The sequence below is a fragment of the Myodes glareolus genome, chromosome 1 (genome assembly GCF_982192425.1).
Source record: "Myodes glareolus chromosome 1, mMyoGla1.1, whole genome shotgun sequence".
NCBI classification, from domain to species: Eukaryota; Metazoa; Chordata; class Mammalia; order Rodentia; family Cricetidae; genus Myodes; species Myodes glareolus.
This window is the reverse complement of record NC_142026.1, coordinates 54,045,055-54,069,976: the sequence shown is the minus strand read 5'-3', so window position 1 is coordinate 54,069,976 and position 24,922 is coordinate 54,045,055. Positions and strand designations below refer to the sequence as shown.

At 48.1% G+C, this 24,922-nt stretch overlaps 1 long non-coding RNA gene across 1 annotated transcript; it reads left to right on the top strand.

Moving 5' to 3' along the window:
• The first annotated feature begins 779 nt into the window (after nucleotides 1–779).
• On the top strand, nucleotides 780–24,922 carry LOC146896058 (uncharacterized). Its single transcript, XR_015003684.1, has 4 exons — nucleotides 780–869; nucleotides 1,394–1,478; nucleotides 18,492–18,559; nucleotides 24,284–24,922. It is a non-coding gene; the product is annotated as an uncharacterized LOC146896058 (long non-coding RNA).

Below are 24,922 nucleotides of genomic sequence, written 5' to 3'. Positions count from 1 at the left end.
GTGCCTGCTGTAGGCTGGCCGAGCTGCAAGCAGCCTAGCCTAGTCTGTCTTCGAAATGCCTGATTTTCTCCAGGCGGTGGCTGCCTAGCCGGCCCAGCCACTAACCTCTGATGCTGGAACTGGTTATTACAACTGGCAGAGACACATATGCCAGAGCTGGCTGACCCCTGACTTGACTTGATCGACTTCATCTGAGGCCCGACACCACCCAACACTAGGATCTCATTCCGAGTTCCCTTCCGATGGCCGGCAGGTGTGAAGGAGCTTGTCCCAGGGGTGCCCAGCTGCCAGGTGGTAACAGCTATCTCGATCCTGATCTGGGACTCAAGCTGGCAAATCACCGTCCACCTTGCCTGAGGTCTAGCAGGCCTAGGAGCTCGTCGCCTGGGGTCTCCTGAGCACTCTGGTTCCAGAAGGTTTGGCTGGGCAAGCTAGAGGCTGCGAGGAGGCAGCTGTGAGCAGGCTGCTTCTGGCTGCTTGAGGCCAGAGCCCAGGGCCTGGGTCGTGTTGCTTAGCAACGGGACCTCGTCTGGGCTCTGTCCTCCCGGTTCCTGTCCCCTTCCCCCACTGAGGCTCAGTCCAGCCGGAGCACCAGAGCCGAGGGAGTGTCCCAGGGGGAACTGGGGTAGAACTTAGGGGCCCGCTCAGGTGTAGAAGCCCTGACCAGGAGCTGCCTTATCTGCACGTGACTTAGGGACCAGGAGAGCCCCAGGCGGAGACGACAAGTCGGCTTCCGCCCTGGCTCTGCCAGCTCCAGTTCAAACGAGTCTTTCCGGTGGGGCTGCCCAGCCAGAGCTGCCCCGCCCCAGCCTCTCGGAACCGGCCGGGAGACGTGCTGCACCCCGCCCAGGCCGAAGGCGAGCTCTGAGGTCAGGCACAAAGCTGGACTCGCGGGAGGGGGCGGGTTATGGGGTGGGACGTGCTTTTCCCGCTCCTCCCTCCTCCCCATTCCCGTCTTGCAGCTCTGTAGGGTCACCCAAACTAGAAAAGCTTACCCGGTGATGTGAGAAAAAGACCTCAAGTCCAATTTCATGATTTCATAGTTGGGGAAACTGAGTCACCACGACCTGTCCCAAAGTCATTCCATGAGCTAGTAAACAACAAAGCCTTCGAGGAGAGCCCTAACAGAGGTGTTCTGGGATGACCACAGGGGTCAAGGACATAGAAAAGTCTGGCTGTTTCTCCATCCTCTCGAAAATCAATAAGGAAGACAAGGTCCCTTTCTTTCCTCAATTGAGCAGATTCAGCCTAAGTTCTGAGACCTCCCTACCCTCAGCCTGGCTCTCACATGGCCCAGAAAACATAGTAAAGGAAGCCGGGATTGGGAGCCCAGCTTTCCTATCCTCAGTGGAAAGGTCTCTGATCGCCCAAACCTGCTTTTTCAAAATCACAGGGAACGAAGGCCCCAAAGGAAGGTACCCCGGAGCCTGCCTAACCTTGACTCCGGCTTGCGGTGGACGTTTGATCAAGAAAAGTTGGTCAGTTTCTCGAAATGCAAAATCAATGGTGTTTCTTTGGGGTATTTTCTTTGCTGGGAACGAGAGAGAATGAGCCAGTTTCTTAAATTCTGTCTTGATAGCATCCCTCCATCCATTCACTATTTCCCTGCAGCCAGAAAGACCTCAGCAGCTTCAGTTTTATGACTTTTAGAAAATATAATTTTGATGAATTTTATCTATGCCTCAAATTAGACGATTCCTTAATTACAGGAGAAGACATTCACAAAGAGAAAGTCCAGACTTTCTGTGCGAACCTCGGGGCAAGGCCTTCTTCAGCAAATCTCAGGGCAGGCTGGCCGTTCTCCTCGCTGGGGGCCAAAAAAACCAAGCTGAAAGGTCTTCTTCCAGCAGCTCCAGTCCCAGCCCTGACAGTTAATTTGTGGTTAGAAAATAAGAGCTCAACCCAGTAACCCAGGCCTATAGTGCCAGTACCTGAGAGGCTGAGACAGAAGGGTGGAGAGTTTGAGGCTAGCCTGAACTGTATAGCGAGTTCAAGTCCAGCCTGCGCTACACAGTGAGACTTGGTCTCAAAAAAGAAAGAAAGAAAACCGAAAAGAAAAGAAAGAGACAGAAAAGAAAGCATACATGAAGGTCTGCTGAAAGTGGCCTGTCTTTCCAGAAGATTCTAACTGGAGAGGAAGCAACTGCCTTGGTTAAGTTCTTTTTTTAACTGTGCTTCAGTGGTCAAATGATATCCAGGGTGAGTTCTCCTAAGAGAATTCTAGCTGTTATGTGTGGAAGACACAATAGGCAGAGTAGCACTGTCTGGCATAGACATAGTATGTGTGTCAATGGGTCTAGGAGTGATCAGTAACTGATTGGTCGCTAGAGTGTGTGTGTGTGTGTGTGTGTGTGTGTGTGTGTGTGTGTGTGTACATACTGGAGAAGCCAGAGGAGGATATAGGGTGTCCTGCTGTATCACTCTGTCTTATTCTCAAACTATTTTTGTTGTTGGTAGTGGTTTTTATTTATTTTTTCAAAGATTTACTTAATTTTTTGCACAGATTTATTTATGTTCTTATATGACTATTTGGCTTGCATGTATTTCTATGTACCATGTGTGTGCCTGATGCCTGCAGTGTCAGAAGAGGGTACTGGGTCCCCCTGGAACTGTAGTTCTGATAGCTGTGAGCCACCATGTTGGTTCTGGAAACTAAACCCGGGTTCTCTGAAAGAACAAGTGTTCTTAACCACTAAGCCATCTCTTGATGAAACAGGGTCTCTCACTGATTCGGGAGCAGGCTGGCAGCCAGGAAGCCTCGGGGATCTTCCTGTTGATGTCTCTCACAGTGCTGGCGTGACATGCAGGCACATCAACCTGTGGCAGGTTGTTTTCTCCACGTGTGTGTTGGGATTTGAACTCAGGGCCTCACGCTTTCATAGTAGGTGTGTTTACCTGTTCTGCTGTTTCCCCAGCCCTCTGCCATCACCACCATCTCCTCCTCCTTCTTCGTTTTGTTGTTTTGTTTTTTCAAGACAAGATTTCTTTGTGTAGTTCTGGCTGTCCTGGAACTCACTATGTAGACCAGGTTGGCCTTGAACTCACAGAGATCTTCCTGTCTTTGCCTCTGAGTGTTGGAATTAAAGGTATGCACCACTGCTGCCAGGCTAGCATTGTGTCTTCTGACATAAAAGTCAACACCAACTTTGATACTCAGTCTTCCCTTCTGAGCCCCAGATAATCTCAATCTCCCTCCCTCCCTGACTCTGACCTAGGTTTATCTAGATCAATTACCACACTTACAGGAAATGCAAACTAAGCAGAACATGTTAAATGCCACATAGATCAAAGCAATCCACTGCTGAAATGACTTCCTCAACAATGGTTTACAAGAAAAATCATAGAGATCGAATAAGTGGTAAAAAGATAGAGGTGACATTTTTAGGCCACTTGTGAATTTGAATATTGAAGAGATCCCCAATGTTAAAAGATACATTGTTAGGGTTTTTTGTTTTATTTTAAATAGCGGAAGTATTATGGTTATATTTTCCAGTCATTGTTCAGAAATACATGCTTAAAATGTTTACAGATAAAATGAGACAAAAGTATAGCAGAAATGAGGCTGGAGCTTGGATATTAGTGATCAGTATATGATGATTTGTCCTGTTAGCTTCCATATGATTGTTTTTGTTTCTTTCTCAAGATACTCTGGGTAGTTGATTGGGTTTTTTTAAAGATCTACTTTATTTTTAATTACATGTACATGTGCGTGTGCACACGGGTATGTGCACACGGGTATGTGCATACGTGAGTGCAGGTGCCCTTGGAAGTCAGTAGAGGGTGTCAGATTCCCCTGGAGCAAGAGTTAGAGGCTATGAGCCATGTGATGTGGGTGTGGAAACTGAACTCCTGTCCTCTTCTGTAAGCACGGTATGTGCTCTTAACCTCTGGGCTATCTCTCCAGCTCTGGTTGGTTGCTTCTGAGACAAGGGTTTCACTGTGTTGCCCATGCTGGCCTCAAACTCTCAAGCCTTTTGTCCCCACCCCCACTCCAGGGCTGAAATTATAGATTTGTAGTATCACCCCTAGGTTTTTCAGGTTTCAATTTGTAAACCCATGTTAGAACCCGTGACTGTGTCCTGAGATACCTGGGCCTCTCCACCGTCTGGACCCATTCCACATCACCTGTAAACCCACATTAGCGCCCAAGACTGGGTCCTGAGACACCTGGGCCTCTCCACTGTCTGGAAGCATTCCATGTCACTTGTAAACGCTTGTTGGCGCCCATGACTGGGTCCTGAGACACCTGGGCTTCTGCACCATCTGGCACATTCCACATCACCTGTAAACCCATGTTGGCACCCATGACTTGGTCCTGAGACACCTGGGCCTCTGCACTATCAGGACACATTCCTCATCACTTGTCCATTCAGCAGATGCCACTGGGACTCCCTGCTTGACTACATGACGTCATGGAGCTCACTTTTGGAAATCAGATCAGAAAATGACAGAGGAGGAAGCTACCAGAGAGAAGCATTGCCTGTGCTGCAGAACCGTTGTTTGTTATGAGCATTGACATGTAGAAAGATCGCCTGCACAGTTCCAACTCATGTTCTGTGAAATGAGGTGGTTAGGCTCATCTACAGGGAGGACATACCCAGTCCTAATACTCTTTGACAGCAGCCTGCTGGAGAGCAACCTCTCCATGAACTTGCAAGACTCCTAGATGTCCTGCTATCAACCCTTCCTTTGTTAGAGAAATCACTCTGGCTTGAGCTGTTGGTCTGAATCTCTTGGTTATAGTTGGAGACCAAGACATTATCATGCATGCCACTGCAGCCTTCATGGAAAGTGATGCCTTTGGGTTCAGTTTTTTTTTTCTGTCCATGCAGTTTCCCCAGTTACTTTGCTAAGTGCCATTAGCTGTACTGTACCAGTACAGCTAACGTGCCCAACCTTGGTAATTGACCATACTTGTGTCTCAGAGTGTGTATGCCTACAGTCAATGCCCTCAACTGTCCTAGTCTTTGTTCCCTTTTGCTAATGCACACAAGGTCACATGTGTAAGCAGGCCTTCAGGCTCACCAGGTGACTTGGAAAGTTTTGCCATAACAGGCCCAGCTCTGCTCTGATGGCCCTTTTGCTCTTCTGCGTGACACACCTGTCAAGGAAGAGGCTGAAACAGAGGCAGGTATTGGGTGAGTTGCTGGCTGTCTCACTTCTCCCGTCGGTTGAGCAAACACTTTTGTGTATTCTATTTATTCTTCACATCTTTTCCATTTCTATGGATGCTCGCACTTTAGAGATTTATATGTTTTTATTTTCTGTAGATGAGTGTTTTGCATATGTGTGTGCCCCACGTGCATGTAGTACCTTTGTAGGACAAAAGAGGGCATCAGAGCCCTTTGAACTGGAGTCCCAGAGTCCCCACGTGAATGCTGAGAACTTAACCCTGGTCCTCTGCAAGAAAGAACAGCGAACACGTTTAACGACTGAGCCATCTCTCCAGCTCTGGATGCTGGCATTTTAAAGAATGATTTATGAGACTTTTAGAATGAATACGTTAGTCAGACTTTGTGTTGCTATGATAACGTACCTGACAGACACGAACCGTGAAAGGAAATGTTTGTTTTGGCCCAGAATGGCAGAGGATTTAGTTCATGGTCACTTGGTCAGATGTGGAGGAGAGAGGGGAATATTATGGCAACAGGAACATATGAAGGAAGACTGTTTACCTTATGGTGGACAGGAAACAGGAAAGGGGAGGAGGAGGGTGAGAAACACGATATAGCCCTCTTGGCCTCATGTGGTGGCTCATGCCTTTCATCTCAGTACTCTGGAGGCAGGGACAGGTGGATCTCTGTGAGTTCAAGGCCAACCTGGGTTACATAGATAATTCTAGGTCAGTGACATAGTAGGCATAGGGAAACTCATTTCAAAACAAAAAAAGAAAGAAGGAAAGAGAGAGAGAGAAGGAGGAGGAGGAAGGGAAAAGAGAGAGAGAGAGAGAGAGAGAGAGAGAAAGAAAGAGTGAGCCTCACAGACATGTTCCCAGTAACCCACTTCCTCCAACTAGGTTCTAGCCTCTAAAGTTCCAAAACTTTCCAACATAGTGCATTAAATACATGGGCCTGTGGAGGGCATTTCAGATTCCAACCATAACAATAAATAAAATGGAAATCTCTAATGTTGGTTTCTGTGTGTTTGCTGATAGATTTCCCAAGTGCTGTGTGGCTCAGCCAAATACTTTGTCTTCTCAGGAGCCTGGCAAGTGTTTTTTCTGTAAGTGATTCAGAGCCTGGCAGAGAGCTGGGAGAGCCCGTTGTTCTTGTTGTTGTGAACCGAAGACGTATTTTTACTGTGGGAAAAGGTACTAGAAAGCTCTCTCTGTTGTAGTGTGTGTTTCCAAGGCCTGCTCAAAAGTTCCTTATGCTAATTTAATTAGCATAATTTACTCAAACAGAAAACTATAATTTTGTACTTTTTCCAACCAGTGTAACCAACTTATATTCTTTTTAACCTACCCAGATGGAATTTATTACTCCAAAGCCAATAGTCTAAACTTTAATTTGTGCGCTAACCATCATTATAGGTGAAGAATTATGCTAAAGAAATATTTGGGAAATCTGCTCTTGGCTCTGGAACACCAGCCTGGATCAAACAAAGCCTCCCACCTCGAGCAGTGAGGATGGCTACATAATTTTAAAAACTGTTCTAAAATACAAGAGAGCTTCTCAGACAGTGAGAACATGAGGGGGCAAATTCCTGGAGAGAAGACAATCTGGGAAGATAAACCTTCTGTTTAGCTGTGTTCTCTCCCTCCCACCATTTGGCCCTAGGAATGGCGCTTCAAGGCTAAGAAGCTGAGCCCAGCTTTGACTGTCTCAGAATGACCCTGACGATGTCCTGGGCTCTTGGATAGGGTCTCTGAAAAGATGTAAGGGTAAAACCAACCAATCAGCCTCTGTGTTAATTACTTTTCGATTGCCGTGATCAAAGTATGTGACATAAGAGCTTAAGGGGTGGAGGGCTTATTTCGGCTCACAGTTCCAAAGGGTTTCATTTCCTCTCTGTGTGGAAGGCACAGCAACAGAGTGGTTCTGTCCACAGCGATGGAGAACAAGGCAGCCGTTCACATTATGGTTGACCAGGCAAAAAGCATGGGGCCAGAGACTGAGGGGGTCTGTCACCTTTGAAGACCCACCCTCCGTGTCCTACATCCGCCAGCCAGGCACCATCTCCTAAGGCTATACAGCTTTACAAACAACTCTACAGTCTGGATTGAGTATTCTGAATAGGAGCCTGTGAGAGGTATTTTAGATTGAAACCATAACCAACACCAGCTCTCATGAAGATGGAGTTTAGATGCAAAGCAGATTAAGAAAGTCTAGCTCCCAGGCTAGAGAGATGGCTCAGGGGTTAAGAGCACTGACTGTTCTTCCAGAGGTCCTGAGTTCAATTCCCAGCAACTACACTGTGGCTCACAACCATCTGTAATGAGATCTGGTGCCCTCTACTGGTATACAGGCATACATGTAGGCAGAACACTATATACATAATACATAAATCAATCTTAAAAAAGAAAAAACCAGTCTAGATCCACAGCAACTGACAAAGGCAGAAAAAATCTAGGAGAAAAGTTATTTTGCACCATCACATTGATTATGTGATTCTCCGTGTAAAAACAGCATTTACTAAACATACTAGGTGACAAGACCTCTTGACTGAAAAACAAGAGAAGAAACAGGCAAAAGAAACAGACCCGCGGAGCCCCAGTGGCCAGAGTTATCGGACACAAGGCACAGACTTCAGAACAACAGTTGACTATTATGTTTAAGGAAAGAAAGGGGAAAGTAGAGAATTTCAATAAAATTCTGCTCAGATTGATAAAACACCACACTCTTAAAAGTAGAGGTGAGTACTGGAGAGGTGGCTCTGTGGTTAAGAGCACAGACTCTTCCAGAAGACCCGGGCTCAATTCCCAGCACCACAGGGTGGCTCACAACTGTCTGAACTTCAGTGTGAGGGGATCAGACTGCCTCTCTGACCCCCTCAGACTCCAGGCATGCACATGGTGCACAGTCACACATGTAAGAGAAACATTCATACACATAAAATAAAAATGAAAATCTTAAAAACAGAGGTATTCACTGGGCGAGAAGCATACACCTTTAATAGCAGTATTTAGGAGGCAGAGACAGGTAGATCTTCCTGTAAGTTCAATTCCAGCCTGTTTTATTTAACAACTTTTGGTCAGTTAGGGTTACACAGTGAGATTCTGTCTTACAAAATAAATAATAAAAATCAAAATAAATAGTGATGTTATGGTCTGGTGATGGCTGTCTTTTGGCTGAAAGACAGCCATCTTCTTGCTGTGTCTTTACATCACAGGGCAGAGGAGGAGGCAGGAAGACTGAGCTCCTCTGTCTAGCTCTCTCTGTCTCTCTCTCTCCTCTCTCTCTGTCTCTCTGTCTCTCCCCCCCCCTCTCTCATATATATGATGAGTCACTGAGTCACTGGGTATCAAATCCCAAGCGCTCCAGCCCTGAGCTACAGTCCCAGTTCTTGTTTACTTTTAACTTTAGAACAGGGTCTAAGTTGCCCAGGCTAGCCTTGAACTTGTGGTCCTCCTGATTCTGTCTTCTGAGTAGTGACCTTTCTAACAAATGCCATTCGCTAATCCTATAGGATCAAGGCCCTACCCTTATGACCTTGATTAGCCTGTATTACTTCTATGATAAGCTCCCTATTTCAAATGCAGTCACACTTTGGTTTGGAGTTTCAACCTCTGCATTTTGAGGACCATGGTTCAGTCTGTAACATGATCTCTGGAGCATAAATACTAAAGGAATGGTACACATACACACGTATGAAGAAGTAGACAGATTTTCTTCCAACTGAAGGTCAAGGAGAAGCAAAGGAACATAAAACAAGTGACACAGGACAGTTCCCAACCCCCTGTAGCCTAAATCCAGAGGACACAACTCCCCATCTGGCTCCTACAAACAGGGAGCATTTAAACTCATACAGATGCACACACATACACTAAAATAACAAAATGTATAAATCCTGGGGCTGGAGAGATGGCTCAGAGGTTCAGAGCACTGGCTGCTCTTCCAGAGGACCTGGGTTTGGTTCCCAGCACCCACATGGCAGCTCGCAACTCTCTGTAACTCCAGTTCTTGGAGATCTGACACCCTCTCCTGGCCTCTGAGGAGACTAAACACACACAGTACACATACATGTATCCAAGCAAAACATATATTTAAAAATATATTAATCTCTAGAAAAATGAAATAAATGACACAAATAGAAAAATATAGATTTGACCTCAAATATAGAAGTAATTATACTAAACATAAATTGATTAAATATTACCATCAAACTACAAAGATATTTCCGAGAAGGTGAATCATTAAACCCAACTACACCTTAGTGATAAAGTCGAGACCAGAGGTTATGATGCATACTTGCCATCTCAGAACTCGGAAGACAGAGGCAGGAGGATTGTGTATTTGAAGGAAGCCTGAATAACAATGCGAGATCATGTCTCAAGGAAAGAAGAGCAGTGGGGGGGGGGCTTAGTCCTCAGCCATCCATCACTGCTCCTCAGAGGGACAGACGTGCAGAAATGAACTGAAAGTTATTGAGTGTGCAACACCACAAAGACACAGTATCCTGACAAGGGAGACACCTGTTCTTCCTGTAGACTACGTTTGTCCCTCCCTGGAGCATTGCTAACACGGCTACTGAACACCCAATTTAGGCTGGCTACAGTGGTGTCCGTGCCAAAGAAGAAGTCATGGGCTTCTGGTGCTAAAGAAGGCATCTCAGAGGATGTGCCATTTCAGCCAACCTTAACTAGATGGAGAGGTAGCTGCAGGTACATAGAAGAGCCAGGTATTCCTGGCAGAGGCCACAGAAAGGTATGAGGGTGAGTGTGAGCATCACTAGTCAGTGGGGCTGGGAGTTGGTACTTAGGCAAGTGATGGAGGAGGGTTATCTGTCTATTGTTACTTTCATTGGTTAATAAAGAGACTGCCTTGGCCTTTTTGATAGGCCAGCCCTTAGGTGGGTGGAGTAGACAGAACAGAATTGTGGGAGAAAGAAAGCAGAGGCAGGCAGTCGCCATGACTCTCCTCTCCGAGACAGCCACAGGTTAGAGTCCTCCCGGTAAGCCACCACCTCGTGGTGCTACACAGATTATTAGAAATGGGTTAATCAAGATGTGAGCGTTAGCCAATAAGAGGCTGAAACTAATGGACCAAGCAGTGTTTAAAAGAATACAGTTTCCGTGTAATTATTTCGGGTATAGCTAGCTGGGTGGCGGGACACAGCCCGCCCAGGAAGTAGGGGTGGAGCAAAGAGACTGGGAGTATTCTGGAAGCAGAAGCTCCCTCCGCAATTCCTGCGCAGACCACCAAAGAGACAGCATGTAACCTGCCCAGCTGAGAAAGGTACTGAGCCGTGTGGCTAACGTAGATAAGGATAATGGGGTAACAAAAGTTATAAGAACTAATAAGTAGCCTGACCTAATGGGCCAATCAGTTTATTATCTTATGGAGTCCTGTGTGTGATTTTTGGGGGGCTTCTTTGGAACTTGCCGGCTATGGGGTACCGGGTGGGATAGAAACCCCAACAAGCCGGCCCTCATGTTACAGGCAAGAACAGGAGTCGGGGTTAACAATCTCTGTGATGGAAGAATCTGTTAAGGGAAGGAGCAGGGTCTCCTCCTCTCTCACTGTCTCCTTTGTAGCTCTTCTCACCTCTATGACTACTAAGGATTCCCATACGAGACCCTGAGTGGTGTGGCCCGGTCCCAGTCTCCTGTTTCTGAGATGCACCCAGAAAAATCACCTGTGGGTATTTGAACGGTGTCCAAACATGGTTCCACAGCCCATCTGCCTTAAATCATGGAACAAAGGATGCTTGGGGATTGAAATCCCTTTGCATGGCCCTTAGTGCCCTGTTTGGTTTTCTTGTCTCTTTTGAGACAGTCTCTGGGCTACTTTCAAACTTGAGATCCTCCTGCCTCAGTCTCCCTAGTGCTAGGATGTAGGCATGAACCACCACACCTGTCTGTCAGTACTCTTGAATCCTGGATCTCTCTTCTTGAGGCAAGAGTCTTTGGGAAAGGTCTGTCTTATTTTCTTCTCCATAGGAAAACTCTAGCAGAAACTTGGCGAGGATCTGAGAGGAAAGCCAGTATAGTCCCTTATAGTAGTCAGATGAGAAATTCTTGTCCAGAGCGATGCTTTTGGTTTTGAAACTCTGATTCCCAAAGGGGAATCTTCTGATTCTTACTAATGGAGTGAGCATACTGAGAAAGAAAACAGGTGATCCTGCTAAAATTGTGCAATAAACGTCTTCCTTCTTAAAGTTCCCAAGATGGCAAATTTCTTGTTCCTAGATGAAAAACATGGTTCTTGGCAAATTGTAAGGCAGTTGTTTATCACTCTGTAAGTGCAGGGTGGAAACTGCTTTGTAAAAGAACTGCTTAACTGTTGAAAACAATGGTAATCTAGTAAGTGACCAAGTGTGACATTCACTGATGCAATAGTGGTATGACTGTTACTGCAGTAACCAACCATTGAGACAGAATTTCACCACATAACAGAAATCCTGCCTCACTTGAGCTCCCTATGGAGACCAGGTTGGCCTTGAACTCACAGAGATCTGCCTGACTCAAGCTCCCTATGAAGACCAGGCTGGCCTTGAACTCACAGAGATCTGCCTGACTCTGCCTCCCAAGCCCTGGAACTAAAGTTGTGAACCACCATACCTGGCTCCCAACTACTCTTTGATTATATTTGAGGCCTGCTCCATAGGAGGGGAATCGCTGCTTGGCACTGGACACCTGGTAAAGAACCCATGGCTAGGGAAGTCATAGGCCCTAAGGGGAACCTACTACTGTTGTTTTGCCAAATGGACATGTTGTCGAACTGCTGTCTTTAGAACATATGGACATATGTTCATGTCTATAGATCAGTGGTGCTCTCAGCTTTGGTCAGAGAAGTTTCTTTTTGCATTGGATGGTGATAAACGCACCTGGTCGGAGTACCGAGAATAAACACCTGTTGAGTGCTCAGCCCAAAAGGAGACATCTATGTCACTCCTGAAAGCTCAGGAAATATCGCGGAAGAGCAGGTTGAAGACTAATAAGAGTTGGAGGAAGGGGAGGGGTGCTTCTAAAGAATGTCTTCTGAGATAAAATGAACTTTGTGCTCATGAACTCGGCAGTTGCAGTTGTCTATGCAAGGCATGCAGAAGGCTGGGTTTATCAAGATTCCATCAGGGATGGAGGAAAGTCTCGTCTCAGGAGGCTCTACCTCTCCCTGAGGGATTATTGGCAATCAGTGTTTGCTGGGGGGAGGGGTGACCTGGTGTCATTTTCTTCAGTGGTGTAGCCACTGCTAAGTTACCCGTGCAAAAAATCTCACTTCATGTTCATGAAAACAGCTCTAAATTTTGTGGGTTTCTCTCGCTCTCTATCACTCTCATACACACACACTTGCACATGCACACTCCACACACACACACATACTCAGAACACACACACGTGTGTGTGAAGTGGCAGTGTCCAAGTAGGAGGGGGTTGCTGAGAAGAGGGACTTTGATGGGACGAGAGGTGAAAGAAGACAATGGGGAGAATGTGAAAATGACCAAAGTTCATTATAGACATGTTTAAAACTGTCAAAAAATGATATATACATATATATGGTTAGAACGGTCTGGCTGTTCAATGGTAGAGTACTTCCGAGAATCGCCCAGTGGCCTGGGGATGAGGCTGGTAGAACTCTTGCCAACCGTGAATGAAGGCCTAGGTTCCATCCCCAGAACCAGGGGGAAAGGAGGGAAAAAGGAACTTAGCATCATTGCTGTGTTCTCAGAGGATCACAATGAGGCTTCATTGCCTCACCAGTCAGGCAGGGATGAAAGCCGTGTAGCGGGCTGGCGACTGCGAGAGCCTCCGCAGTGGCTGGAATGCCCACCTGTGTTTGTTTTCTCCCTCTGACTTAGGACCCATCGGACAGCTGCATGGGTCAATTCTTTTTCCTCCCTCACCTAAGACCCACTTTTTTTTTTTTCAAAATACTGTGCTAGCTTAAAAAAAAATAAGTGAGTTGGACAGATTTACATCAGTGCCTGGGAAAAGCATACAAAATTAAGAGCCAAACCGCAGATACCGATACCCGATCAGTCCCTGTTATCCGCTCAATCCCCTTAACAACCCAGTGGGGGAGGCGTTGGCATACTCCAGGAGCAGGAATCAAGGTACAGAGGCCAGGCCTGGTGAGCAGAGCCGTTTCCTGGTCCTCTAGAGCCACCATCACCCCTTCCTCACATCCCCCTGACTTTGTGTTTGTGCACACATCTCCCTTTAACACCCTGGGATATGAGCAACTGTCCTGGGCCTTTCTAGAACGTACTTTTTATCCCGCTGCCCTGAGAAGGTGTCTCCCCGATCACACTCTCCAGGGGGCTTAGGAGGTTAGCAGCCAAGCCTGGACAGGATGCCTCAGTAGGGCAGCGCTGCTCACACGAATTGCTCGGTTTCTCTTAGAAGCTAAACTTTTGGACAGCTGCTCTATACAATGCATGTGGTCCCCAGACCCTCACAACAGGCTTGGGGATCAGGGATGGGCTCAATCTGAGATGAAGCACTCACATACAGGAAGCCGGTACTTCCTGCTTCCATTATTCAAGGTGGGTACAGTGGCACCCAGGTAGCTAAGTCAAGCTTATAATCACGCCTAGGGAAGCATGCTGCTCTCTTTCTGAAAGTCGAGACTTAGAGGGGGTGGATAATTCAGCCATGGCCACACAACACCGCTGTTATAGAGAAGGATTCAAAACCAGACCTGGGGAGGCCCAGGCTCATGGGAGCTCTCCTGTTGGCTTGTGTCACCTCTGCTGTCCTCATAGATGTGGTGTGCAGGCTCAAATGGTGGGCAGAGAGGTGACACACACACACACACACATATGTGTGTGCCTGTGTGTATATGTGTATATATATATATATATATATAATGTATACATACATACACATGTACACATATCACATACTAGGAAAGTGTTCTATCACTGAACTTCATCCCATGTCTTGAAGATTTTTTTTTGGTTTTGTTTGTGTTTTTTGACAGGATCTTGCTACGTAGCCCAGGTTGACCTTGAACTCCAGCTCCCCGGGCTCCAGCCTTCCAAGTACTGGGATTACCAGTCTGCGTTCCAACTCCAGTGCCTAGTAGTGACAATGGAAAAGGATCATGTCTTATCTCCTTTGAAATAAGCTGTCACTCTGCAGCTCTGCCAGTGTGACAGTTGTCAAATGTAGAATGCACAGGACAGGGAGCCCTGGAGGGCTGAGGAGCTAACGAAGCTGAGTAGATGTGGTGCTCACCGTGCCTGGGTGCCCACAGCTGGGGGGGCAATGGCTCTCACCGTGCCTGGGTGTCACAGCTGGGGGGCGATGGCTCTCACCGTGCCTGGGTGCCACAGCTGGGGGGGGCGATGGCTCTCACCGTGCCTGGGTGTCACAGCTGGGGGGGCGATGGCTCTCACCGTGCCTGGGTGCCACAGCTGGGGGGCGATGGCTCTCACCGTGCCTGGGTGCCACAGCTGGGGGGGGGATGGCTCTCACCGTGCCTGGGTGCCACAGCTGGGGGGGGGGATGGCTCTCACCGTGCCTGGGTGCCACAGCTTGGGGGGCGATGGCTCTCACCGTGCCTGGGTGCCCACAGCTGGGGGGGGGGCGATGGCTCTCACCGTGCCTGGGTGCCCACAGCTGGGGGGGGCGATGGCTCTCACCGTGCCTGGGTGTCACAGCTGGGGGGCGATGGCTCTCACCGTGCCTGGGTGCCACAGCTGGGGGGGGGGGATGGCTCTCACCGTGCCTGGGTGCCACAGCTTGGGGGGCGATGGCTCTCACCGTGCCTGGGTGCCCACAGCTGGGGGGGGGCGATGGCTCTCACCGTGCCTGGGTACCACAGCTGCGGGGGCGATGGCTCTCACCATGCCTGGGTGCCACAGCTGGGAGGGCAGTGGCTCTCACCATGCCTGAATTCTGACAGCTGCCTGTTTTCCCCTCCCCTCCACCATGGAGATCCCACTTCATGCCCATAAGAGCCTCTTGTACAGGCCTAGAGAGCTGGAGAGTGACCCTTCATACCTGATGAAATAATCATGCCAAGGAACACGCTTGCTCCAAGCATCATCGGCGAAGGCCCAGTGCCTCCTGCTGAAGCGGAAACACCCGGTTTCAGAATACTCCAAGAGCCTGGTGGGTTAGTGAGGCCTGGTACACACCTGTGCTTCTAGCGCTCTGGGAGACAGAGACAGGAGGAACATGGATTCAAGGCCAGCCTGGACTACAGAGCCTGTCCCAAGACAGCCAGGGCTACACAGAGAAACCCTACCTCAGGAAAACCAACCCAACCCAAACAAACAAACAAAAAGAAATCTCCACCCTCCATTTCTGAACTCACTGACCCTCCTTCCATTCCCCAGACGCCCCTTTGCATGGCTCCACAATGCCCTAAACCTTGGGTCCTCTGCCTGCTGGCAGCACATCTCGTGCTAGTCTCTCTAGTTTCCTGCCTGCCCTGGCTCCAGGCCAGAGGCCAGGTTCCCTGACAGAGGCTAGCCTGTTAAGGCAATAGGGCCAGAGATAGTGGCCACAGTTGATTGAAGCCCCTGTCTCCCTCACACGGAAGCAGCATAATTAATCAGGAAGTAATTAATTCAGATGCCAGCGGCTCATCACCCGGAGAGACAGGCTATCTAGTAGGGCGGGACCGGCAACACATCACCTCAACCCAGGCTTTCTTACAGGGCTGGGATTCAAAGGAAAGAATCAGGTCACCTGCATTTTTCAGTATCAGATGGAATGTTACATGAAAGTTAGGAAAATTTGCCCCAAATCACATCTGCTGACTCTCAGGACCCTCAGTGCTCTTGATGCTCCTTGAGCTTCCAGCTAGTGGTGCCTCGATGCTCAGGGATGATGTACGTATGGGTCTGTTACCCATCATCCTCTGAGGTCCGAGGGGCTGAGGACCGTGGGCAAAGTGTGGGCAGCTGTGCCCGGGCCCTGGCTGCACTGCTCTGCCTGTGCCTCCACTTCTAGAGCGGCCTAGCTCTGGAGCTCAGAGCAGGGATCGGGCATGACAAGCAGGATGACGGGAGTTCAAATCCCGCTCTTCCCAAAGTCCCGTTATTAACCATTCTTCCAGCTACTGTGGCACCGGTGCTCAGAGCCGGGATCATACATGACAAGCTTCCCAAAGTCCCATATTACCTGCTCTTCTGGCTACTGTGGCAAAGCACCCAGCAAGAGCAAGAAGGAAAGGGTTGATTTTGGTCTTAGTTGGGATTATCGTTCCTCTTGATGGGGAAGTCACTGTGGCAGGAACATGGGGCGGTTGGTCACGTGGTATCCAGCATCAGCGAGAGGGAAGTGAATTCTGGTGCTCTGCTTGCTTGCTCCTTTTTATTTATTCTGGAAGTCCAGTCCACAGTATGGTGGTTCCCACTTTCAGACTGGGTGTTCCCACTCCAGCTAAACCTCTCTGGATACATACCCAGGCTTGAATTTCCTAAGAGACTCTGAATTGCATGAAGTTGACAGTCAAGACTGACCACCACAGATGGGTATGGCCCTCACCCGCGAGGTGAAACAGTCAGATCTCTGTGAGTTCAATGCTAGCCTAATCTACAAAGAGAGTTCTTGGACAGCCAGGGCTACCTAGAGACCCTGTCTTTAAAAGTAAGAAAATCACAACTCCACAGGGAAATTGGGGTGAAGGTGTCCTTACTGTGGCTGGGTTAAAGGACGCGGTGACTATGCTTGCATACAGCAGGCACTTAGCTGGTGGGACCTTCTGCTTACTAACAGAACCCCACAAAATGTCATGTGCTGGGTCAAGGTCAAGGCAGAGGCTAGCCCATTCGCAGCTGCACAGCTGGATGCGGAGGCAACATCTGGTGGGAGCCTGAGGTGGGGTGGGCTAGAGTTCACATCCTTCAAGGGGATCCTGGTTAACACCAGGGTGGTCAGCTCCAGCATCCTCAGTCTCCCAATCCCATGGAGACACTGGGAAGACTTCAGCGAAGATGTAATCATTTGCCTCCACTGTGAAGGAACCTGTGAGAGCCGTGTGGCTCAAAGCTGCTGTGCCCATCCACAGTGGGGTTGCACATGTCTGCGGCATGGTGTCTGCCCTGGAAGGGAAGACATGTGGTTTGGGGAGAAGAAGAGTTGGAGAAATCAGGACAGCAAATAAAGGTGCCTGCTGCCACGCCGGCCTCTCTGAGACTGTTTCCAGGACCCACATGGTAGGAGGGAATCAACTCCTGCAAGCTGTTCTCAAACTTCATGTGTGCTGTGACACACATGGGCATGCACACATGCTAACTAACTAACTAATTAATTCAAATTAACACATGCATGTGGAGACGTTCCCCCAGCCTCTATCTCTGACCGCCAGAGAAATGCTCATCTCAGTCACAGTGAGCGGCAGCTTCAGACCTATGGGATGGCAATTAATAGAAAAGTAAAGGTGGGGTCTAGAGAGATTGCTCAGTAGTTCAGAGTGCTTGCTGTTGTTCTTCCAGAGATCTGGAGGTGGGGGTTGATTCCCAAGGCCCACATTAGGTGGCTCACAGATGCCTCTGACTCCAGCTCGGAGGGATCTAATACCTATTCTGACCTCCACAGGTACTGTACACATGTGACAAACGTTCTCACAGTCACACACACACACACACACACACACACACACACACACAAATACATTTTAAAAAGAAAAGAAATAAATATTAGTGGAGATGAAGAGAGGTGAGAGTATGGGGTGTGGCTGGTGGGAACGTAAATTGGTTCACCCATTATGGAAAATAGCATGGAGGCTCCAGAAAACAAACCAGCGGTGGATAAACACTATGCTATCTGGCGAATATCTAAGGAAATTTAAATCAGAATCTCAAAGACACATCCGCATCCTATGCTCATTGCAGAATTATTCACGACAGTTACAATGAAGTGGTGGGGGTGAGTGTGTGAGAAAGGGTGTGAGTCTGTGGTGCTCACACGCAGTGGTAGAGTGCTCCCCAGCCTCCATGACTGAAGACCTGGTATTTGCAAGGGTGTAAAGGAATCTGGAGGCCATTGCACTGAGTAGTCAGCCAGATGCAGAGAGCCCCGAGGGCATCATCTCAGGCGCACACAGAATCAGAAATCGTCAGACTCTCAGACACAGATGTAGAAGGCTGGAGAGGGGAAGACATGGGGAGGTGATGGTCAGGGTTCAAAGTCAAGGCAAGCCCAAAGTAGGTTCTGCCGATCAGAAATACAGCATCACGCCAAGAGCTAGCGATGCTGCATCCTGTATCAAAAGTGCTGAGACCAGACCGTGGATTGGTGGGAACTGTTCTTAATACCCGAGAGTCAAAAACTGAAATAGCAGCAAAGGGGCAGGGCGTGGAGTTTAGAGGGTGATAAATGTGTTCTTGGACTTGGCACATAAAAATTTTAAAGTTTTTTTTTTTTTTTAAAGAAATGCTTTGGAGGCTGGAGAGATGGCTCCGTGTGAGACAGTACATTCTGCTCTTCCAGAGGACCCAGGTAGGTGGCAGCACCCAAGTCAGGTGACTCACAACCACCTGTAACTCCAGTTCCAGAGGATCTGAGAGATCTGACACCCTCTTTTGGATTACACACACACACACACACACACGAAAATAAAAACCAGAACCAATCAATTGGCTCCTGCTACCGAGTCCTCTGAGGCCTGGTCCACAGGAAACTGCCCCTTGATTTGGGCAAGACGTTTGCTGAAAGCCTCCAGCAGAGCAAGTCCGCCCCTTCGCACCAACAGACCACCTACCACATCAGGAACCCTCAACTGCAGGCTCACTGTGTGGATCCTATGGCAGCCTCAGGACTCGACATCCCGACACGGAGGCGGGGGAGAGCGGTGCAGGAGGTGCCCAGTGTGAAGTCTAATTATGCCAAGGCTCCCTGGTGCGGAGACCCTGGGGCTCCAGTTAACCTCACGTCCTATCCTTTACCTGTGGCCAGCATGTGTAACTTTCGCAACCTTAGATTTGGTACCTGCGTTGCTGGAGCCCGTGCAGAATGACGTACCCAACAGAGCCCTCAGCTCCATGTGCAGGGCTTGGAAAGTCGCAGGGATGGTGGGAATAATGTATCCTCCAGCACCCGGTTTGGTTTCACACTCACTGCTCGGCCAGGGATGAAGACCTTGAACTCCTGACCTACCTGCCTCCACTTCCCAAAAGTGCCAGGGTTGCAGGCATGTGCCACCATGCCCAGCTCCTCCAGCTCTTTCAAGGTCTTAACAGAAGAGCAAACTATTGCACAATGCAAATGTGGTTCCTGACTGTGATTAAACATAATAATTTGCCTTTTGTGTGATGAGCAAGAAAAGTTCTAGTTTAATTTGGTGACTCTCAGCTGACTTGTTTGTTTGTTTGTTTGTTTTGTTGAAACAGGGTCTGGCTATGTTGCCCAGGCTGGCCTCACACACGCCACCCTTGTACTTAGCCTATGTGAGTGTCACAGATGTGCGCACCACACCCAGCTCTCCCCGGGCGTCTTAAAGCTGGGATTTTACTATCAATGATTTCAGAAATCCACGTAAAAGGATGAAGTTTAAGGAGGGAGCAATGACCTTGGACTGAGATAGGTCAGCGAAGAGTTTCCATCCACTCCTCTGATAGAGTCGGCAGTGGGTCCCCCGTGGGTCTGCAGGCTCATTCAGGCTGGACCTTAGCCCTAGCATACAACCCTACAGCAGGAGCAGGACCAGGAAGAAGTGAGAGAAATACTGGCTGGGAGAGCAGCCTTTAAAGAGGTGCCCTCAAACCAGCAATCAGCTAAATCATTTTTAATGAGACATTAAAAAAAAATAACAGGGCAGTGGTAGTGCACGCCTTTAATCCCAGCACTTGGGAGGCAGTGGCAGGCGGATCTCTGTGAGTTTGAGGCCAGCCTGGTCTACAGAGTAAGTTCCAATACCAGGGAAACCCTAAAAAAAAAAAAAAAAGTCTAAATAAATAAATAAAGTAAAAGCTTACATACACGCCCAAATCTAAGATATGCAAAGCATCACCAGCCATACCTCATGCTTGCGACGACGAGTGCCCACCTGCCTGAGGCTTTCTAGCTCCTGTATTCTCCTTCCCTAGGTCTAGGTGAAGCAAGGGGGCCTTGTGAACCTGCTTTTGACCAGCATGCGAGGATCAAGGAAGACTTTTTGCACACCACTGTGTGTGTGTGTGTGTGTGTGTGTGTGTGTGTGTGTAAGGAGAGGGAGACAGGCAGAGTCACAGAATACTGGCCTCTCTCTCTCTCTCTCTCTCTCTGTGTGTGTGTGTGTGTGTGTGTGTAAGGACAGGGAGACAGGCTGAGTCACAGAATGCTGGCCTCTGTGTGTGTGTGTGTGTGTGTGTGTGTGTGTGCTCTCTGTTGCTGTGATGAGCACCATAACCAAGAGCGACTTGAGGACAAAGGGTTTATTTCAGCATACATTTTACAATCCGTCACTAAGGAAAGTCAGGGCAAGAACTCAAGGCAGGAACCTGGAGGCAGGAATTGAAGCAAAGACCATGGAAGAACACTGCTTACTGGCTTGCTCCCCCTGGTCATATCAGCTTAATTTTTCATACCATCCAAGACTATTTGCCCAGGAGTGGCACCACTTGGGTGAGCTGGACCCTTCCACATAAATCATTAATCAAGAAAATGTTCACAGACTCCCCTACAGGCAATTCGCTGGAGGTATTTTCCCAGCTGAAGCTCCTCTTCCCAGATGTTCTTGCTTGTGTCAAGTTGGAGGGAAACAAACAGTGAGGACAGTATGTGTGTTTATTTATGTACTTTAATAGTTTTTACTCCTTGATAGCTCTATTGAGGTGATGTGAGATTTGAACCCACTTTAAAACCATGGAAGCAAGGGGAAGGAATGGGAACCAAAGACCGAGTGGATCTGCAAGGCATTCTGGAAACGCCTTCTCTCTATGGTGAAGTCAATCTGAAGGTCCCCAGGGATCTGCATTTTCACTTGAAGCACCCTTGGTCTCCTGCATAGTCTACACAGTTGCTGCTTTGATGCCAGCTCGTCCACACAGTGCCTCCCCAGAAGCCGAGTGTCTCAGGAACTCGGCTTGGAAGCTTAGTTGATTAGGGTTTGGGCACCAAGTGTTCAGACATATGAGACCACAGGGGACGTTCCACATACAAACCATAACAATATTTAAATCCAACACGGTGAATGATGATATAGTTATAGACATTTATCCAACCCTTTGTCTCAACAGCACTTTTTTTTTCTATAGCGTCTCACTACATAGCTCACACTGTCATCAAACTTGCAATCCTCCTGTCTCAACCTTCTCATGCTGGGATTACAGGTGTGCCTCACCATAACCGGCTCTTAGTATGAGTGTGTGTGTGTGCACGCGCATGCGTGTGTTCATGTGCGCGCGCACGTGCACAGGCATGTGGAAACTAAAGGACAACCTCAGCTATCAACCCTTGGGAGTCCATCTTATTTTTTGATACAGGATCTCTCATTGGCCTGGCACTGACCAATTAGGCTAAGCGGTTGGCCAGGGAGCCCCAGGAGTCTGCCTGTCCCAGCCCTCCACCAACTACATTACAAGCACAAGCAGTCATACCTGCCATTTTTAACATGGGAATCAAATTGAGGTCCTTACGTTTGGGTGGCAAGCACTTCACTGGCTGAGACCCCTCACCAGCCCCTCTTCTTCATATTTAAAAAAAAAATAAAGCTGAACATAGAACTATGATAAGCAACTGTAGCCAGTCATTTGTGGTGTGTGTGAACATACTACTGAGGGTCCTAGTTCTACCAGGAAAGATAGTGGGGTGTGGGGCTGGGGGCAAACAGAGGACAAAGCCCCATTTCCAAATGAAATCACATTGGGGACTGGAAGTCAAGTTTTGTGTCAAGTTTTCATACAAAGGACACTTTTGAAAAATGGATTATGTAATTTATTATCTTTAATAACATTCTTTATTACTAAAAATGCCACCCAGCTGCACGATAGCATAGAAATCCTTTCTACCGCTGGACTTCATTTTAGAAGGCTTGTTTTTCAGCACCTTGGTTTCTGTTGTTTTTGCCCAAAATAGTAACTTTTCTGCTCAATGGTATATTAATGCAGAATAGAAATAAAGATGCTTGAAAAAAAATTTTTCCAAGCACAAAGGGAGATGGTTTTCAACAGATAATTTTCCGTATTTACATATTTTACCTTAAGCATTTTGTGGTCTGTGCCTACTGGTGAATGGATCAGATTCTCTTTTTGCACGCCTTCAAAATGAACCAGTTTGGCTTCTAAGCCGTTGCAAGAACGGAAATGAATTCGAACTTTTTTTTTCCACTTCATTTTCGCATCTTCACGTTTCCTTATTTCACATGGTTTAAAATAAAATGCCTCCGGCATTATTTTTCCTTTCTCAAGAGCAAAGTGAACGTGACTTTTCGGAAGGGTCACGGGATGCCCGGGGGGCTGCGGGTGTTACTGGACCGCGGCTGCTTTCAGCTTGACTGAAGGGCTTGTCAGAGTTTTCATCTCCCAAGGAGCCCCTGGCGCTGGCCAGAAGGGGGAGAAGGCTGCAGAGGGAGTCCCATGCTGCCGCTTTCCTACTGACATCAAATCCTGGGGGTTGAAAATTAATCCCACACAAAGACAGCCCTCCATTGTGAAGCCTGTTTGAAATTAGACAGCGGTAATAACCTTTCTGAGACGTCTCCGTGTTGCTGTAGCTACCCTGTAGCGACTCAAAGGTTGCTAGAGGAGGTACCCCTCCCCCAGCGACTCCTCAAGGTGACTGCCTGGCCTGGCTGGAGAATGCTATGGGACAGTGCCACGTGGCCTCCAGCATCAATGGCTGCAGTTTCTCTGTTCGCCACCCCTGCGGATTCCTGGTTCGGAGTCACTGACCGTTACGGCTCAGAAAAGCTCTTCCCCACTCTCCTTGAGGATTTTATTATTTTTTTCAATATTATGTGTGTTAGGTCTCAAACCCAGGACACGGGGTTAGCTAAGGCGCTTATTAACATACCGAAGCTGACACTGACCTAACCATGTGTCTGAGTGTTTTGTCTACATGGATGTGTGTGCACCACTTGGGTACCTTGCTGCCTGCAGAATCCAGAAGGGGTACTTGGGTCTCCTGGAGCTGGAGTTAGAGACAGGTGAACAGCCAGCCTCTCATGGTTGCGGTTGTTTCAGGTCCTCTGCAAGAGTAGTATGTACCCTTAACCTCTGAGCCAGCTCTCCAGCCCCATGCCCTCCTAGTACTTACCAGTATTGCTTTTCCAAGAAACTGGAGCCTCATCCTGAGAGTTAACAAAGAAAACAGAAACCGTGCCCCTTCTACAGAGGCTGGGAAGCCCTGGAGCACCATATGGGAACCAGAAACCAGGAGGGCCACCTTCTGCAGCCACCCACTCCAGTTCTGTGGCCTCGATATCAAACTTCCTGTCCTGGACCATGTCTGGAATCTGTTGCACCAAAGTGGTTCTGAAACCTGACCATTCTCTCCCGTGGGGAAACATGGTAGCTTTCCCACCAGGCAAAGGATACCCATTCATGGTCTCTGGCATCTATGGATCACCCGTAGTGACCAAGGAATATTATAAGTTTAATAGTTCGAATGTGACCTTACTAAACTAGACTAGAATAACAATTTAGTTACTTTCAATGCTTCCAAGTTAGTAGATAAGGCCATTGTGTCCGAAGGCTCCATCTGAAGTTCCAATACCGTGACAGTGACCTCAGAAACAAAAATGTGCAAGTTGGGTGAGGGGCAGGGCATGTGTTTGGAGGGAAGGGTGTTGTTCACACCTATAATTCCAGCACCTAGGAGGCAGAGGCAGGAGGATGGAGAACTCTAGACCAGTTTGGGGTTCAAGTGCAGCCTGGGCTACACAAGGAGATTTTTCTTATCTTGAAAAGGAGAAAGAAGGCAGGTGTGGTAGCTCACACCTTTGGTCCCAGCACTGGGAGGTGGAGACAGGGAAAACTTTGTGAGTTCAAGGCCAACCTGGTCTTCATAGCAAATTCTAGGACAGCCAGGGTTATGTAGTGAGATCCTATATGAAAAAAAAAATTTAAAAAAAAAGGAGAGAGAAAAAGAAAAGGAGGGAAGGAAGGAGAGAGACTGAAGCCTGCTGCTGCATTTCCTGATGTTCTTTTTTGGGGAGGATTTTGTGGGTTAGGGTTTTGAGATTCCAAGGCTAGAATCTTCCACAACGGTTTTTATTTCATTTAACTTGCTTCTTTTAACCCTTAGCAATGGTTTTGAAGAGAGGAGGCCGGAGAAGACGTTGAGGATTTTGTCAACAGAGCGTCTTTTAACAGCCCGACGACCTCTGTCAAGCACCTTTCGCTCTTCTGGGTTTTGGCGAATGTGCGAGGTCTGGTCCTTGCATCTGGAAACTTACAACGATGCCTCCTTCCCTGTTTTAATGTCTTTCACCTCACCGAGGCAGACGGATCAGAAGCTCACAAGGAAAACCGATGCCCTTTCCCGCAGCTAAATTAACCAGAATCACGTGGAAAACAATCCGAGCCTTGTAGGAACGGGGAGCCATTAAAATGTGCCCTAAGCAATGGACTGCACCCAATCTTGCATCCTGGCTCTCTCTCGCTCGGCAGCAGCAGACAAGAGGCTGCTGCTCCCTGGGATGGAGAGAGAGCCTTGTTGGAGTGCCACAATTAAAATCAGCTCCTCTGCCAAAAAATAAAAGGGAGGAGGGAGAAGGAGAACATCAAAGACAGATTGAAATGTGTAGTTAGTAATAAGAGTGGTCTCCTCTTGAACCACAGCCTGCAGCGATTCACGGCCCCCTTGTTAATGAGAAATGTTGACCTCTGGTTTGCAAGTTAAACTTGTAATCCCAGCTAATGAAGTAAATCACTTCCAACTTGG